Consider the following 15991-nt stretch of genomic DNA (forward strand, 5'->3'; position numbering starts at 1 on the left):
AGGCCAAAAAGCCCCAATAATGTTGCTATGGAAAAAATGTTCCATGACACATTTAGTGGCCTGCAAACTGCAGCCTCACTGAGTGAACGCATGATTTGTATGCAACTGGGAGCTAAACCAGGATAGTCTGCTTTCTGATAAGCTTGGTTGCTTGGCTGTGGCTGGCTGCTGAGCCAAGTTGGCTTCCTCTTTTTCCTTTCCCTCCCCATCCATTACATACAATACGGGTGGCTGGGTTGAATGTTAACTCATTTAAGTTAATTGGTCAGCCTCTAACTGATCTCCAAAATGCTGCATGGTAAAACACCAATGGAAGTCCAGTTTGGGGGCCCTGGCCCTCCCTCTCATCCTTTATATCTTCCATCAACCATAACACAGTTAAGGCACAGGCTTTGTGATGAATGGAGAGAACAATGCTGTGAGTCAGAAACCAGAATTAGTTTTGGCATCATCACTTATTAGGTGTGTGACCTTAGGGGCAATACTTAAAGCCTCTAAGTAGCCCTTTTGTCATCTGTGAAAGAAGTCTAATGCCAAATGCACCATCATAGGTGTGTCTTCAGGATCCAATAGTGAATTGGAGAGTAGTATACAAATTGATTATTTACTGTCATTATTAAATAGCAAATGCTATGAAAAAGAACTACACATAACAATACAGATGAACTTCACAGTCACAGTACTGGGTGAAAGAAGCCAGACACAAAAGATTACACACTGTATGATTCCATGTATGTGAAGTTCAACCACAGGCAAAACTAATCATTGGTGAGACATCTCAGAATAGCAGTTACCCTTGGGGAGGTACTGACAAGAGAGGTGCAAGGCAGCCCGCCTGGAATATGACAATGTTCTATAATTTGGTCTGGGTGATGGTTACACAGGTGTACACAGACCAAAAAAATTCCACTGAACTGTACTTCTAAGGCCTCTGTCCTTTACTTCTTGCTATTTCAATTTAAAAGAACAACATAAATGCTTAAACCAGAAGAAGACAGATTCTTTTAAATTGAAATGTACTAGGATTTTGTTCTAGGAGGTCAAAAACATGAAAAGCTAGTGCTTGAGTTCATCTCAGGTGGTGGGAAGCTTTCTGGGCTCAACACGGAGGAGATGGATGGTCAGAATGTGCCAGATACACCCTATTGGGTGGGTGAGCCAAGGGGTGTCTCATCTCATTTACACAATCAGCTGAATGGATAGATTTGCTTCATCCGTGGCATCCTTGCTCTCCCCCTGGCTGCTTTCCCCCAGATCTTGCAAGATTTCCTTCTCTCCTGCCACTGATAATACAAACACACAGAGCAGGCCGGTACCACAGACACCAGGGGGAGCTCAGCGCCACCCTGACCAGCGACAATGCTGGTCCTGAGCCCTCCCTCTGCATTAGAAGGGCTGAGTGAGGCTGGGCAGGGTCCCCTTGGCTCTGGGTGGAAGCCGGGCAGGGAAAACAGTCATCATTCATCAGCCTCCCCTCAATCTTGCTCTTTCTTTTTAGAGGAAAGGCTTCCTTTAGAGCCAGACGTGGCCATGGGATCACAGCTGTGCCCTTCATGCTAGTTCACGGAAAACCATTTTGCAAAATTACCCCTGGCAGGAGATAAAAGGAAATCACTAAAAACAAACCCTTACACCAAATCTACTGATCAAGAGTGTTTTGAATAGATACAGCAGCCTAGAAATAGCACATTGCTCCCTCACGTGCCTATCTTCCCTCCCTCCCAACACAACACAGCAGGCAAGTTTGCGGAGCAGTCGCCCCGCAAGTGTGTTCCCTGCATGCAGAGACTGTGCTTTCCCAGCACTTAGCTCTCTTCACAAAAGGCTAGTCTGTCTCAGAACACCGAGAAAAATGCAGCAAGTATCCTGAAAGCAACAGGGTACAAGGGGAGCTTCAGCTGTATCTGTAAGATTCTGTTTCTTAATAAAACATACCTGATTACCGTGATAAAATATCCATGCTGTCAAACCACAAAATGCACCAACTTCATTAAAGAGAATTACAAAGAGGGGAAACAGATATATAAAGTAAATATGGCAAAATATGAGAATTTGATAAATCGGGGTGTTGGGCACACAGGTATTTGTTATATGCTTGAAATGTGTCATAATTTTCCCTAAAAATTACATAGTGAAACCACATTGATGTCTCATACTACAACGGCTTTCTCATATTTACAAAATATGCTGCCACTCATAAAAATGCTTTGACATACAATCATAAACATACCAATGACATTTTCAGCTCAAAGATAACAAGGACATTTAAAAAAATGTAACAGGGTACCTATTGTCATGTCGCTACATCAATCTTCAGCTGCATATTTGCAATATCATAGACTTGCAGTATTATCTCCCAAGGATCACTGATAACATCAACAGGAAAATAACAAGAACGTGAGAACAAGAGCAAGAAGTTCTGGACCTGCAGGACGGAATGAACGCTGCAAACAGCACATTAAATGATAGATGCCGAACAAAGATGAGAATGGACCTTTGTGCTCCAAAGAGATACCATTGCTTCCTGATGCATGATGCAATTACCTGCGTGACAGCTGGTGTCTTTATGTTTGCCTATGCCCTGCTAAACATCTAGATTATTACCACTGGATCAAAGGATCTCAAGAACAACCAGTTGTTTGGACATACTTTAGTAGACACTACTTGTCAGATGAATGACCGATTTAGTAGAGTGTTATGGGCAAGATAACTACCTACAGAGGAGGGGGAGTGTTTTCAATTCAGCCCACAGCTGTGACAACAGGGAGATCTGTTTCATCCCTATAAAGATACAACTGGGATTCACTGGATCACCACCAACTTCTCACCTCACAAGATGCAGGTCAAGTTTAAGAGTGGCAAGAAGACGACAATACGGTAAGAAATTCATGTAGTGTCTCATTTTTTAAACAGTATTTATTTCTTTACTGGACTGGGAATATTAGACATTCCAAATGAATTTACCCGTTAAAAACTTAAACCTTTAAAGGACTAGAATAAAATATGAACGTTCTCACAAGCACAGAGTGGGAAAGATAATGTAACACTAATACAGAATTTGGAAGCCACAAAACAAAGAGCCAATAAATCATAAAAAAAAAACTAAAAGTACAACACAGCAAAAAAAAAAAAAAAAAGCCATCAATAAAGACAAAAGGCAAACTGGGGTAACTGTTGCCTGTTGTATAGAGAGAGCTACTTCTACAAAGTACCAGCAAAAAGATCAATAACCCAACAAAAAATAACAAAGGAGAATTCACAGGGAAGAAAAATGTGACTCAAACATACAAAAAAGATGCTTAATCATACTCATAAGAGAAATGAACATTACAATGAGATTCCTGTATAACAATACCTGTGTATAGATATTATGCCCACTACACAGAAGGACTCTGTATCATTCTGGCTATTTTCTCCTACCTAGAATTGTAGCATTTACCTACTGTATTATAATAATGTTTACATATGTCCTGGAGCTAGAGTCTGGTTCTCTAAAATACCATCTGTTCTCACTGCACGTAGCACAGTGCCTGGCACACAGCTGGGATTCAATCAAAGAATGAGAGATTCGGGGAAGAGCAAGTAATAAACTCTCCAAAAGTTGACAGTCTAGAGAGGGATGTACATAATTTCATTACAGTGAGGTATTTTTATCTGTCAGACTGGCAATAATTTTTAAAAGATCGATAATGTTGGCAAGGGCATAAGGAAAGAGAGCATCTCATACTTTCTAATGAGTATAAATTGATATATAAATTGATACAACCTCTGTGGGAAGCAATGTGGCAATTATCTAGCAAAAATTTAAATGCCTACACCTTTTGACTCAGTGTTTCCACTTCTAGGAATTTAAACGACAAAAATACTTGCACACCTGCAAAACAGCATACGCACAAGATTAATTGTTATGGCATTGCTTAAATTAGCAAAAGCCTGAAAGAACATAAATGTGTGTTGGTAGAGAACTGGTGATGAATGACCATAAATCCATGCTATGCAACTCTCTCCAGGAATGAAGCCAGTCTGTGTGTACTAAGAAGAACAATTGCCAAGACATACTGCTAGGTAAAGAAGAAGAATGTATGCTAGAATTTGTGTGTATGCCTCAGCAATATAGAAGCCACACACAACAAACTGATAACTGAGGCTGCCTGCAGGGAGTGGAACAGGCTGGCCAAGGAAAGGGAAGGCATATATTTTGTCCCTTTTAACTGGTACCATGTACCTGTGTTAGCTCTTCAAAATGTCCTTAATTTAAAAATTGAATAACTGAAATATGTTTGCTATTTCTCCAACCATAAGACTATGACTGCTATTTCGTTCCCCAAAATGGAAGAAGGCAACACTACCCCCTAATAAGAGTTTGACTATATCATTTCCACTGCTGGTTTTAAAGGTCCCAATGGTACCAGTCACAGTGACAACAGTGTACACTAACATATACAAAGTTCTACAGAAAGCTCTCCAGTCTGTGTATTTCATTAAACAGAGGAGATATGAAAGCTAAGATGTGGGGAAAAATCATGCCAGACCCAATAATCAATTGTTTTTTCAATTATATGATATAAAATTCAGGATTCTTGAAATGCAAGTATAACTAAGGGTATGACAACAATCAAAAGAATAAAATGTATATAAAGAGGCAATATTAAATCTCATTTATAGTTTTATCCTGGGTAGAATCCAGTTTTCTTTGGTGCCCAGAGTGCAAGTAAGAAGAGCTAAACACGTTGGAGTTGCTTAATTATGCTCCAAAAGGTTAATTACTAAATCTCAAATTGAGTTCCCTTAGGGATGGGTATTTTCCCCATCAAAGACTCTAGAAAGATTAAAAAGTGTTTCTTATAACATCACACCTACTCCATGAAGCAGTACCCTAAACACAGGAACAGTGAGATCACAGGCTAGGTAAAAAAGTTTGCTCTTAGAGGAAAAAAAAAGAGAGAAGAAGTGATGTCCAAGGTCTAACAGCCATTTCTGTTGTCTTTTTAACTGCTTCAATGATGAGTAAGAGCCTGTGTTTCTGCGACCCTTGGTGGAACCCCACCACAGCACCCTGACTGGCCTATACTGTCAGTATGGGTGCTTCTGTCTATCCCTCAAGGCTAAGGAATAGGCCTCACTCATCTTTCATCCCCAGACATTCAATGAATGTCAGCCATTATCACTAGCTCTATCATTCTTTCAGCTGTGTGGCAAATATAAATGAAAGCAGAGCATGTGTCTAATTCAGTGTTAATTTGTTTTGTTTTGTTTTGTTTTGTTTTTTGAGACAGAGTCTCACTCTGTTGCCCAGGCTAGAGTGCCATGGCATCAACCTAGCTCACAACAACCTTAAACTCCTGGGCTCCAGCAATCCTTCTGTCTCAGCCTCCCAAGTAGCTGGGACTATAGGCATGTGACACCATGCCTGGCTAATTTTTTATATATTTTTAGTTGGCCAATTAATTTATTTCTCTTTTTAGTAGAAATGGAGTCTTGCTCTTGCTCAGGCTGGTCTCAAACTCCTGAGCCCAAACAATCCGCCCACCTCGGCCTCCCAGAGTGTTAGGATTACAGGCGTGAGCCACCATGTCCAGCCTCTCAATGTTAATTTTTACAGTCACAATTGCTTCTAAGACTAGCACTAGGATCTTTTAAATATAAAAAGGGAGGGAATATAGTCTTCATTTCCCTAGGTCTTCTAAAAAAATATGGAATTAGCTTGCACTGATGAAGAATACACCATGAACACGATACTCTTCTAAGGGCTTACATGGAAAAACACATTTAATACTCGCCACCACATTAAGAGGTAGGGGCCATTATTATCTCTAGTTGACAGATGGGGAAAGCAAGTCCCAGGAGGGGATGAGAACACAGGCAAGAAGGGGCTGAGTGAGGGCTGGCCCAGGCAGTCCTGCGGCCATGTCCCTGTTCCTATCTATGCTGCTTAACACTGTTCTCTTGCTCTGAAAAGTCAGCCTCTAGAAACTCTCATTTAAAAAAGGAGAGAAAAGGAAGATGACTATAGCATAAACTTTCAGCAGTGTCCAGTGTAAGGCCCAACAATTTGAAAGCCACTCCCAAGTCAAAAAATTCTTGAATCTTTACCAACAAAAAAAGCACCTGTTTACTGGTTGTTGAAAGAAATGTTTATATATATTTCCATCCAGGATAACTCAATTGTAAAGAAAAAATTATTCCAAGCCCATGACAAAACAATGCCATTTCATGCTCATTTCCTGATTAAAGCTTTTAGACAGCTGGGCATTTTCATTTCTCAGAGCTGTAGGGAGCTATGCAAATTTCCATGCAGCAACTCCAAGATCATTAATCTAAGGAAGGCATGTGCCAACAGAATACTGGATTTTATATTGTTTCAGTAGAGAAGAGGAGGGGTAGGTTAATCTAATTACCCTATGTGTGGTCACCTGACTGTGGTTAACAAAAAGATCAAATGCTAAACTGTACAATCAGCAACAAACTCCTAAGTAATGAGACATTTTGCATCACAAAAGGAATAGGAGGAGGGAGGTGCAATTCTTACATTGCTTGAAACCAAATACTGTAGCAATAAAAACAATCATGCCGAGCTTATACAAATGATAGGCAGGGCATTTTAATTATCACAAGAGGCAAATGTAAATCAGTCTTGTTCACACACACACACATGCACACACACGTGCGCACTCAATGAGACTGGAAGGTACTTTTAGCAAAGGATGGCTACCTAGAGCTGAAGATGTCAGGAATCAGACTCACCCTGAAGCCATGACCATGCATTTGGCACTTAGCACTTGGGGCCTGCTACTGTTATTTCTCTTTCCAGTAAGGAACAGCTGGGTTTGGAAAGGCAGAAGCCTGGCCCAGGCAGCTGACACTTCAGTTTAAGTTCTGGCTCTGTTACCACTCCATGCCACAGTTTTGTTAGTTGATTAAAATATTTTAAAGATCAAATGAGATCTTGTGAATGAAAGCACAGCCTCTAGGTCCCAGGATCCTCAGGCTCCCTCAGCAGGAGGGGGAACCCCATCTGCCAACAGACATGGACCAGGTGCTGAGGGGCGGTTGAGCATAAAAAGGGGAAAACTTCCCAGTATGCACCTCCTAGTGTGGTTAGTTTCACAGACGTCTCAAAGATTTATTTCCATGTACCCTCCCTTGGAAGGCTACTGGAGGGTGAATTCCACCAAATCAAGCAAGTAAAACAAGAGAGAGAAGGAGCAGGAGAGGGAGAGAGAGATAGAGAGAGAGAGAGAGACAGAGAGAGAGAGACAGAAAGAGAGAGATTATATTAAGAGGCATTTTATAGAGTTATTTAGTTCAAGGTATGAGATTTGGATGTCCTAGGACAACTCAAAGAGGAAAAAATGATCTCTAGGGAAGACAAAAAGTTACATAAGGAAATTATAGCATATTCTTGCATCACCACTCAATAGCAACATTAGTATATTAATGAAAACATTAAGTATAGATTAAAGCAAAACCTGAGATATGAGCATACAGAGAAAAGGGGTTATGAGGACTGTGAGTGAGCTAAAAGCCTCAACTACCTGACAATTAACAGAGAATGTCTAGAGTCAACAAGCTAAGAGATAGCAGTGCATAAATATTATTCAGAAGTATAGCAGCAAATATCAGAAGCAACAGCTAGAACTGAAGAATAAGTGCCTCCTAGAAGACAAGGACACAAGGAGAAGGCACAATGGGCTGCTGGATACTCATATGTCATTTAGCATTGACTTTCAAAACTATATATATATAATTATTTAAAAAATTAATAATTGTACAGGTATATATGCAATAAGAGGCGATAGACAGCAAAACATAAAGGTGGCCCATTCCCCAGTGAAATCCCATTCCTCCTCCTCCAGGAACCATTAACGAGTGTGTGTGTGTGTGTGTGTGTGTCTGTCTGTCTGTCCCTAACCTGTTTTTAAACACAAATATACTCAATTCAACATGTACTATTCTTTTTTTTTTTTTTTTTTTTTTTTTTTTTGAGACAGAGTCTCACTTTGTTGCCTAGGCTAGAGTGAGTGCCGTGGCGTCAGCCTAGCTCACAGCAACCTCAAACTCCTGGGCTCAAGCGATCCTTCTGTCTCAGCCTCCCAAGTAGCTGGGACTACAGGCATGAGCCACCATGCCTGGCTAATTTTTTCTATATATATTAGTTGGCCAATTAGTTTCTTTCTATTTATAGTAGAGACGGGGTCTCGCTCTTGCTCAGGCTGGTTTCGAACTCCCGACCTCGAGCAATCCGCCCGCCTCGGCCTCCCAGAGAGCTAGGATTACAGGCGTGAGCCACCGCGCCCGGCCAACATGTACTATTCTTATACTCAGTATCTCTAAGACATCTTCTCCATCAGTTAGAGCTCTTCCCCTCTTCCTCATAGCTGCACAGAATCCAAATGCAGGATAGACAGGTATCAGACTGGACAATCAATCTGGTGGTGTGGGAAAGCAGATTTCGGAACATAGAAGTCTGACCAATCAAAACCACCTAGATTAAAGGGCGCTAAATCAGAGCTGGGGTGGGGGGAAGAAATGTGGGGAGAGAGGAGGATGGAAAATCAGAGCAGAGAGACCTCTTTAAGGGACACATGGCCACTGTCTCTGCCTTCCACTCCCCCGGATGAAAATGTAACCCTGCTCAAGTGGAGTTTGGATCAAGAACCAGGGGAGCTGCATGTTTGAAGCACATCAGTAGTTGTTGCTGGCTCTTCTAAAATGCTGATGGAGAAAAGACTTGAGGCACAGCAAATTTTGGCTATTTGTGAGATCTGGCAAAATCTCCTCTGCTATACAAACCATTGGAACCTGGTGGTGGGGATGGGTGCATGAGATATACCTTGTGTACAACACATCTGCTCCCACCTTCAGGCCATCGCCTCACTAAGTTCCTGTATCATTAACTGGTTAAATGGGTACCTCATTTTAATCTGGATGGGGGGGTGTCAGTTCTCTTCCCTCCAAACTATAATCCACATGAAACCATCCAGTTGTCTGCAGTCTTCTGCAATAACACTACATTGAGCATGACTGTGTCTATAATTTGGCACATATGCGCAAGTGTAACTGAGGCACAGATTCCCTAGAGTGAAATTTTTGGGTCAAAGACTTGGCATATCCTTCCTTCTAACAGATAATGAACATTGCCTCCAAAAATTTTCTCAATTACACTCCCACCAATAGCATGAAAGAGTGCTGGTTTCCCCATCCTGGGTATTTTTAAACGTCTTCATTTTTGCCAACTTGATAACAGAAGATGATATTTAATTTACATTTCTTTAATTAGTAAAAATAAGGTTGCACAGCTTTCCATATGCTTACCATCATCCATTTGTCTTTCTTTTTCTGTGATCTGCTTGTTCATGTCCTTTGTCAATTCTCCTACAGAGCATTCTTCCTTTTCCCCTTTCATTTCTAAGAGCTCTCTGTATACAATAGAATTACCCCTTGGGCTGTCATGTATGTTGTAGCATTTTTTCTTATTTGTTATTTGTCTATTTATTAATTCTATTTCTTTCTATACAGAAGTGTCTAGTTTTTATGTAGTAAAATCCATCAATCTTTTCCCTCAGGTCTTCTTGGATTTGTGATGTGACTACAAAGGCCTTCTCCACTCAAGGATTCTTTTTTTTAAGAGATCTTGCTCTGTCACGCAGGCTGGAGTACAGTGGCACTATCACAGCTCACTACAAGCCTCAAACTCCTGGGTTCATTCAATCATCCCACCTCAGCCTCCCAAGTAGCTGGGACTACAAGCTCATGCCACCATGCCTGGCTATTTTTTTAGAGATAGGGTGTCATTATGTTGCCCAGGCTGGTATTGAACTCCTGGCCTCAAGCAATGTCCCTCAACTTGGCCTTCCAAAGTGCTAGGATTACTTAACAGAATAAAGATAAAGAGAGATAATATTAAGAAACAGGTTAACAGATCACAACTACATTTGGTCATTTCTTCTCCAAACAGACTGCCTGTCTTCTACCAAGAACAGGATCCACATTTCCCCTGACTCTGGCCCCTGGCTGGGTTTCCAGGTGTGAGCCACCACACCCAGCCCAAAGATTATCTTCAAAGTACAAAATACCCATTTTTTCCGTAATAATTTTATGGCAAATGTTAATGTATACTATTAGAAGGATTCTCACTTTCTATGTGTACCCCTCCCTCCAAAAAGAAAGAAACATTCAGAAGCCCAAGTTAGAATAACTCATTATGTGTATTACAAAGACCTGATTTTAGGAACCTGGTTTCCAAAGCCTAGGTTTGGGGGTGAGGAAGTATTTCGAAGTGGGAAACTGCCCACTGATAGCAGCTAACACAGGAATCTCTTCATTCCTGCTTAGAAAGATCTGCCTTTGTTCAGCTTAACAGATTAAAGAGAGATAATGTTAAGAAACACGTTAACAGATCACAACTAAATTTGGTCATTTCTTCTCCAAACAGACTGTCTTCTACCAAGAACAGGATCCACATTTCCCCTGACTCTGGCCCCTGGCTGTGTTCTGTAAGCACGCCTGCACCCACCCTGTCGTGGGACCCAGAGATCCCCACTAGTGACACTTGAACTTCAAGGACACTATTCCTCCAAAGCCCCACAATGACAGAAAAGAAAAATGTTGTATAAAAAAGCTCTTTCCTAGATTTAACCCTGTGGCTTTCAGGACAGCGCAACGGTGGAAGGGAAGAAAAGGCTATATGGTGCACCATCATCCTTCAGTCAAAGTTATTAAGTGGCCACTATGTGCCAGGCACTGTGTCAGGCAGGGGGGTCTCACCACCTAGCAAAGCTGGAAATCTAAAAGGAGTGGGCACGTGCTCCAACTCTTAGAGTGCCAGTCACTTGGTGACCTTGCACAGGGTACTAACCCCTCTGAACTGAACAGCACTTATAGTTTCTTTACCACTGCTATAACAAAGTGCCAAAAACTTGGTGACTTAAAACACAAAGTTAGTATCTCACAGTTCTGCAGGTCAGAAATCCAAAAACTATCTCACTAGGCTAAAATGGAGGTGTTGGCAGGACTGTGTTCATTCTTCTGGGCATGCTCTCGCGCTCGCTCTCGCTCCCTCTCTCTCTCTCTCTGACCTCTGCTTCCATCCTCACTCGTTCTGATCTTCTTGCCTTCCTTTTTTAAATTCTGGTAAATAAACATAAAATTTAACGTCTTAACCATTTTGACGCATACAGTTTGGTAGTGGTAAGAACATTCATACTGTTGTGCAGCCAATCTCCACAACCCTTTTCATCTTGCAAAACTGAAACTCTGTACCCATTAAATAACAACTCCCATTGCCCCCTCCCCCCAGCCCCTGGCAACCACAATTCTTCTGTCTTTGTGAATTTGACTAATTTGGATACCTCATATAAGTGAAATCAGACTGTATGTGTCCTTTCATGACTGGCTTATTTCACTTAGCATAATGTCTTCAAGGCTTATCCACATTCCGGTGTGTGTCAGAACTTCCTTCCTTTTAAGGCAGAATAATATTCCATTGTATAGATCTTTGGGTTGCTTCCACCTTTTGGCTACTGTGAATAATACTGCTATGCACATGGTGTACAATATCTCTTTGAGACCCTGCTTTCAATTCTTTTGGATGTATACCCAGAAGTGTTATTCTGGATCATGTGGTAACTCTATTTTTAATTTTTTGAGGCACTGCCATACTGTTTTCCATGGCAGCCCCACCATCGCACATTCCCACCATCAGTGCACAAGGGTTTCAATTTCTCCACATCCTCACCAACACTTGTTTTCTTTTTTTTTATAGCATCCATTCTAATGGGCATAAGGTGATATCTTATTGTGGTTTGGGTTGGCATTTCCCTGATGGTTCGTGATGTTGAGCACCTTTTCATATGCTTGTTGGCCATTTGTGTATCTTCTTTGGAAAATTGTCTATTCAAGTCTCTTGCCCATTTTTAACTGGGTTACTTGTTTTGTGGTTGAGTTGCAGGAGTTCTTTATGTAATATAGATATTAACCTCCTATCAGATATTTTCTCCCATTCTGTAGGTGGCATTTTTACTCTACTCATTGTGTCCTTTGATGTATACAAGTTTTAAATTTTGACGTAGTCTATTTTTTTGCCTGTGTACCTCCCTCTTATATAACCTTAAGGATCTTAAGGTTAAGATCCTTAACCTGATCACATCTGCAAAGTCCTTTTTGCCACATAAGGTAACATTCACAGGGTCTGGGGATTAGGATGTGGATGTCTTTGGGGGTCCATTATTTAGCCTTCCACAGTCTTCCTCTATAAATTATAATAATGGTAGCATCTAACTCAAAGGGCTATGATGACAAAATAAAATACATGAACTAAGCTTAGAACAGTGCCTGGCATACATGTAAATGTTAGCAATTATCACAGCAAAAGACAAAGCATTACAGGAAAGAGACAAGTATGACTAAGGGTACTGATAAGAACAGAAGCTGGGGCCATTCATTCTGCCTGGGAAAAATCAGGGATGTATTCTTTCCAAAAGGGACAACATACTAACTTGGTCATAAGAAATGAGTAGGATTTGGAGAATCTAAAAAGAGAAAGCCAGAGGGGAAAATTCCCAATTTTCTTCCACATTCTGATATTGGTGTTAACATCTTAGTGATCTCATTTCTTTCCTAAGAAGCTGCATCTGCTTTCAGACAGTATCTGGGAGGTGATTTTTTTCCCCTTTATTTATAAGGAAACATGCTCAGCTGAATTTCTAAGTCTTCCTTTAATAAACAATTCACAAACTTTTTCCCAGCAAACTATTTTTAGAGTAGAAAGGGATTTTTTAAAAAGCAGCAGCAGCTCATATTTATAAAATTTGTCCTCAAAGCTTAAAAATAGATCTAAAAGAGTTTCACACCAGCCCTGCCCCACCCTCTCCACTCAGTACCAGAAAGGCAGACACAGCATGCTTCTGGGACTCTGGATTTTTTAAAGTTAGCCTCCGATAATCTCTCCTCCCTGGAATGTTCACTGTAAATAGCAGGTGAACAGAATAACGAAGGAAACTAATCACTAGTGATGTTATTCTCTTTTCTCTTTACAGACATGCTGGGAAGCTGCGATAATGAACTGGCTGAGATATAGAACAATTTCTCAACTTGCCCTTGTCCTTTAATGATAAAGCTTCCCCTGCCCCCACACCAGCAGAGTAGCTTAGCTTCACTTCATGCAGAGTTTCATCGGTTTTGTTTTTTTGTTTTTTTTTTTTAACTTGGAAGTTAATTTGCTCTGAACCCAGAGCACACTGGGGAGCCTGACAAATGGAAATGCAGAGTGGTTTTAGGTCACACATAGGAGACGTGTGGATAACAATGCATCACGTCGCTATCAATTTTCCAACAGACTGCAGTCACACACACGACACACAGACACACAGAGCACACACAGTGGCTGCAATTTATGAGATTTTTACCCAGCCACAGCCACAGATGAACAGAGTCACAGGATTTATTACTCTTCTCGACTGTCTTGTTGCTCTATCTCCATTTAGGCCAATCAGCTATAACCAACCCAGCCCAGCAATGAGAAGGCACATCCAAAAGGTTGAATACAGAAAGGGCACGCTGATGACTGTTTTAAGGCTCCATGACATACTGAAGGGTGGGAAAAAAGCACCCAGCAATATCTTGGGGTTCAACTCAAATTAACAGCATCATTGTACAATTCCCATCTTACCTTATAAATGAGAGATTCAAATGCAATACGTTATCCACAACCCCAATAACCACTTAGGGTGAGGCTCAAATCCACCTAACGTGATTGACTCAGCCACTCAACCAAATGGCATGTACCATGGGCATCATGGACACGCCCAACAATTGCAGCTGGCATTTATCTTGGACCTTAGATAACATGGGCAAAGAACTATGTTCTTGAAGGAAAAGAAACAGATACAAAATACTTATTTGTGGTGTCTGTGTTTTGAAGAAATAGGAAATGCTGAGTTTTCAACATGAAATAGCTGTTCACAATAGGAAGATTAAAATGAAGTCAAAATTTTCCAAGGCTGATCCCCAAGTCTTCATTTTTTGATCAGAAATCCCATGGTCTGATTTATGAGCCAACATATGAGTACACATTAATTATTTTAGACATTTCCTGCACCCACAAAAGCCTAGATGTGGCTGTTGGAGGCATGCAAGTTAAAAAGACAGAACTTGACATTTTATATCTTGTTTTCCTGAATGCCCAAGTTCAGCACATATATATATAACATATATATATTTATATATTATATATAAATAAAATTAGTAAGATCCTTGTTCTTACCCCATATAAAGTTTCCTCTCCTAAAATAGGGAAACTTCCTGTTAAGTAGAAAGAAGTTTTCATTTTCTAGCAGTATATTGAACAATATTATTGTAAAGCTACATTATTGTTTATTTTTATTGCAAATAGTCATAGCATGTTTCTGCACCTTTTCAAAGCAACATTATTGTTGATTTAGCATCACTTGGCAAACAAAAACAGAAAATGTCTTAGCTACTTCTCTGGCACAGACACCCAAAGCTACGATGCTCAGCATAAGGCTGACTGTATTCATGACATAAAGTACCCAAAATGCACACGGTGCATCATGTTTTCTCAAGTAGAAGACATTTAATACAGTGTGCGATTATAATAAGACACAAGCTTGAACTCTTACGTTCCAGGTTGAGTACTGGAGTAATAAACATTAATGAAACCCCCAGAAAATTTTCCTAATTTAACATAGCCATTGGCTTTGGGCAAAGGTAATGAATAGATAGTTCACCAAAGAAGAACTATATATGGCCAACAGACATATGAAAATATACTTAAACTTACTAGTAACCAGAGATGCAAATATCAAACAATAAGATGCATTTTGAGTCATACTAAACTTTTAAGATTGATTCTATCTAGGGAAGGGGACAAATCATGCCTTCTCCTATGTTACTATGAGAGTCTGAGTTGGCACACTTCGGTGAAGATCAGCTGGCAATATGGATTATAAATCAAAAAGGAAACACCACCACCACTGCCATACTCCAAAGCCAGTAACTCTATTTATAGGCAATTATCTAGGAAAGTAATCACAGATGTGCTCAAAAAAGGATTTAAAGGATGCCCACAATTTGTTCCTCCTAAGAGAATTAGAGACATCTAAAATATTATCAGGGGCCACGCATGGTGGCTCACACCTGTAACCCTAGCACTTTGGGAGGCCAAGGCAGGAGGATCACTGAGGCCAGGAGTTTGAGACCAGCCTGAGCAACATGGCAAGATCCTGTATCTACGATAAAATTAAAAATTAAAATAATAAAACATTGGAGATCGGGACACTACGAGGTAGATCTGTATGCTTTCAAAGTTCTCTACTGAGAGTGGCCAGGATGCCCTGGAGGCCTCAGAACTAGGGGAGAGTAACCATGGACTGCAGCGTTGACAAGATGAAGCCTGGGCTCCCCACCCCTGCCTCAATGATGCAGCCCTGCTTCTAGCTCTTTTGCCTCTGAAGAGAGGGTTCTGCAACTATAAAAAGCTTGCAAAACATTACCAATGTGGTAGAACATTAAGTGACATTACGTTAAATTTTTAAATTGGTTGCAATTTCGTGTGTGTTTTAGCACAATTAAAACTTTTACAATTTGGTTACGATGACAGATTATTTTCAGTTCTGATTTCTGTCTTCATTTTACAAATTTTAAATATGTACATTATTTGGGAAAAATACCTGTGTCAGTGGTTAAAAAAAAAATTAAGGAAATTCATGACATTGGTTACAGTGGAAGAGGAAGAAAAGAAGACAGGAAAAATACCTTAGGAAAGTTATTTAAATTACTATTGATAATAGTGTCCTTTTTAAAAACTCAAGGTTATTACTAACAAGAACAGAGTCCCTTCATCTTCTGGGAGTGCTGTTAGGAGAAATCCACTGCTACAATTGAAGAGGAATCTTTCAATAAAGGGCATTAGTCATAACCTCTAACAGTTTGGGGAAGCTTTGTGACCCTCAAAGCAGAACCAAGGAAGGAG

The 15991-nt window shown here is 40.4% G+C and overlaps 1 protein-coding gene across 3 annotated transcripts in view; it reads right to left on the reverse strand.

Moving 5' to 3' along the window:
* SH3KBP1 (SH3 domain containing kinase binding protein 1) overlaps positions 1 to 15991 on the reverse strand; it is a 311729-nt gene that overhangs the window by 198984 nt on the left and 96754 nt on the right. The gene's annotated exons all lie outside the window — the stretch shown is intronic.

The sequence above is a fragment of the Microcebus murinus genome, chromosome X (assembly GCF_040939455.1).
Source record: "Microcebus murinus isolate Inina chromosome X, M.murinus_Inina_mat1.0, whole genome shotgun sequence".
NCBI classification, from domain to species: Eukaryota; Metazoa; Chordata; class Mammalia; order Primates; family Cheirogaleidae; genus Microcebus; species Microcebus murinus.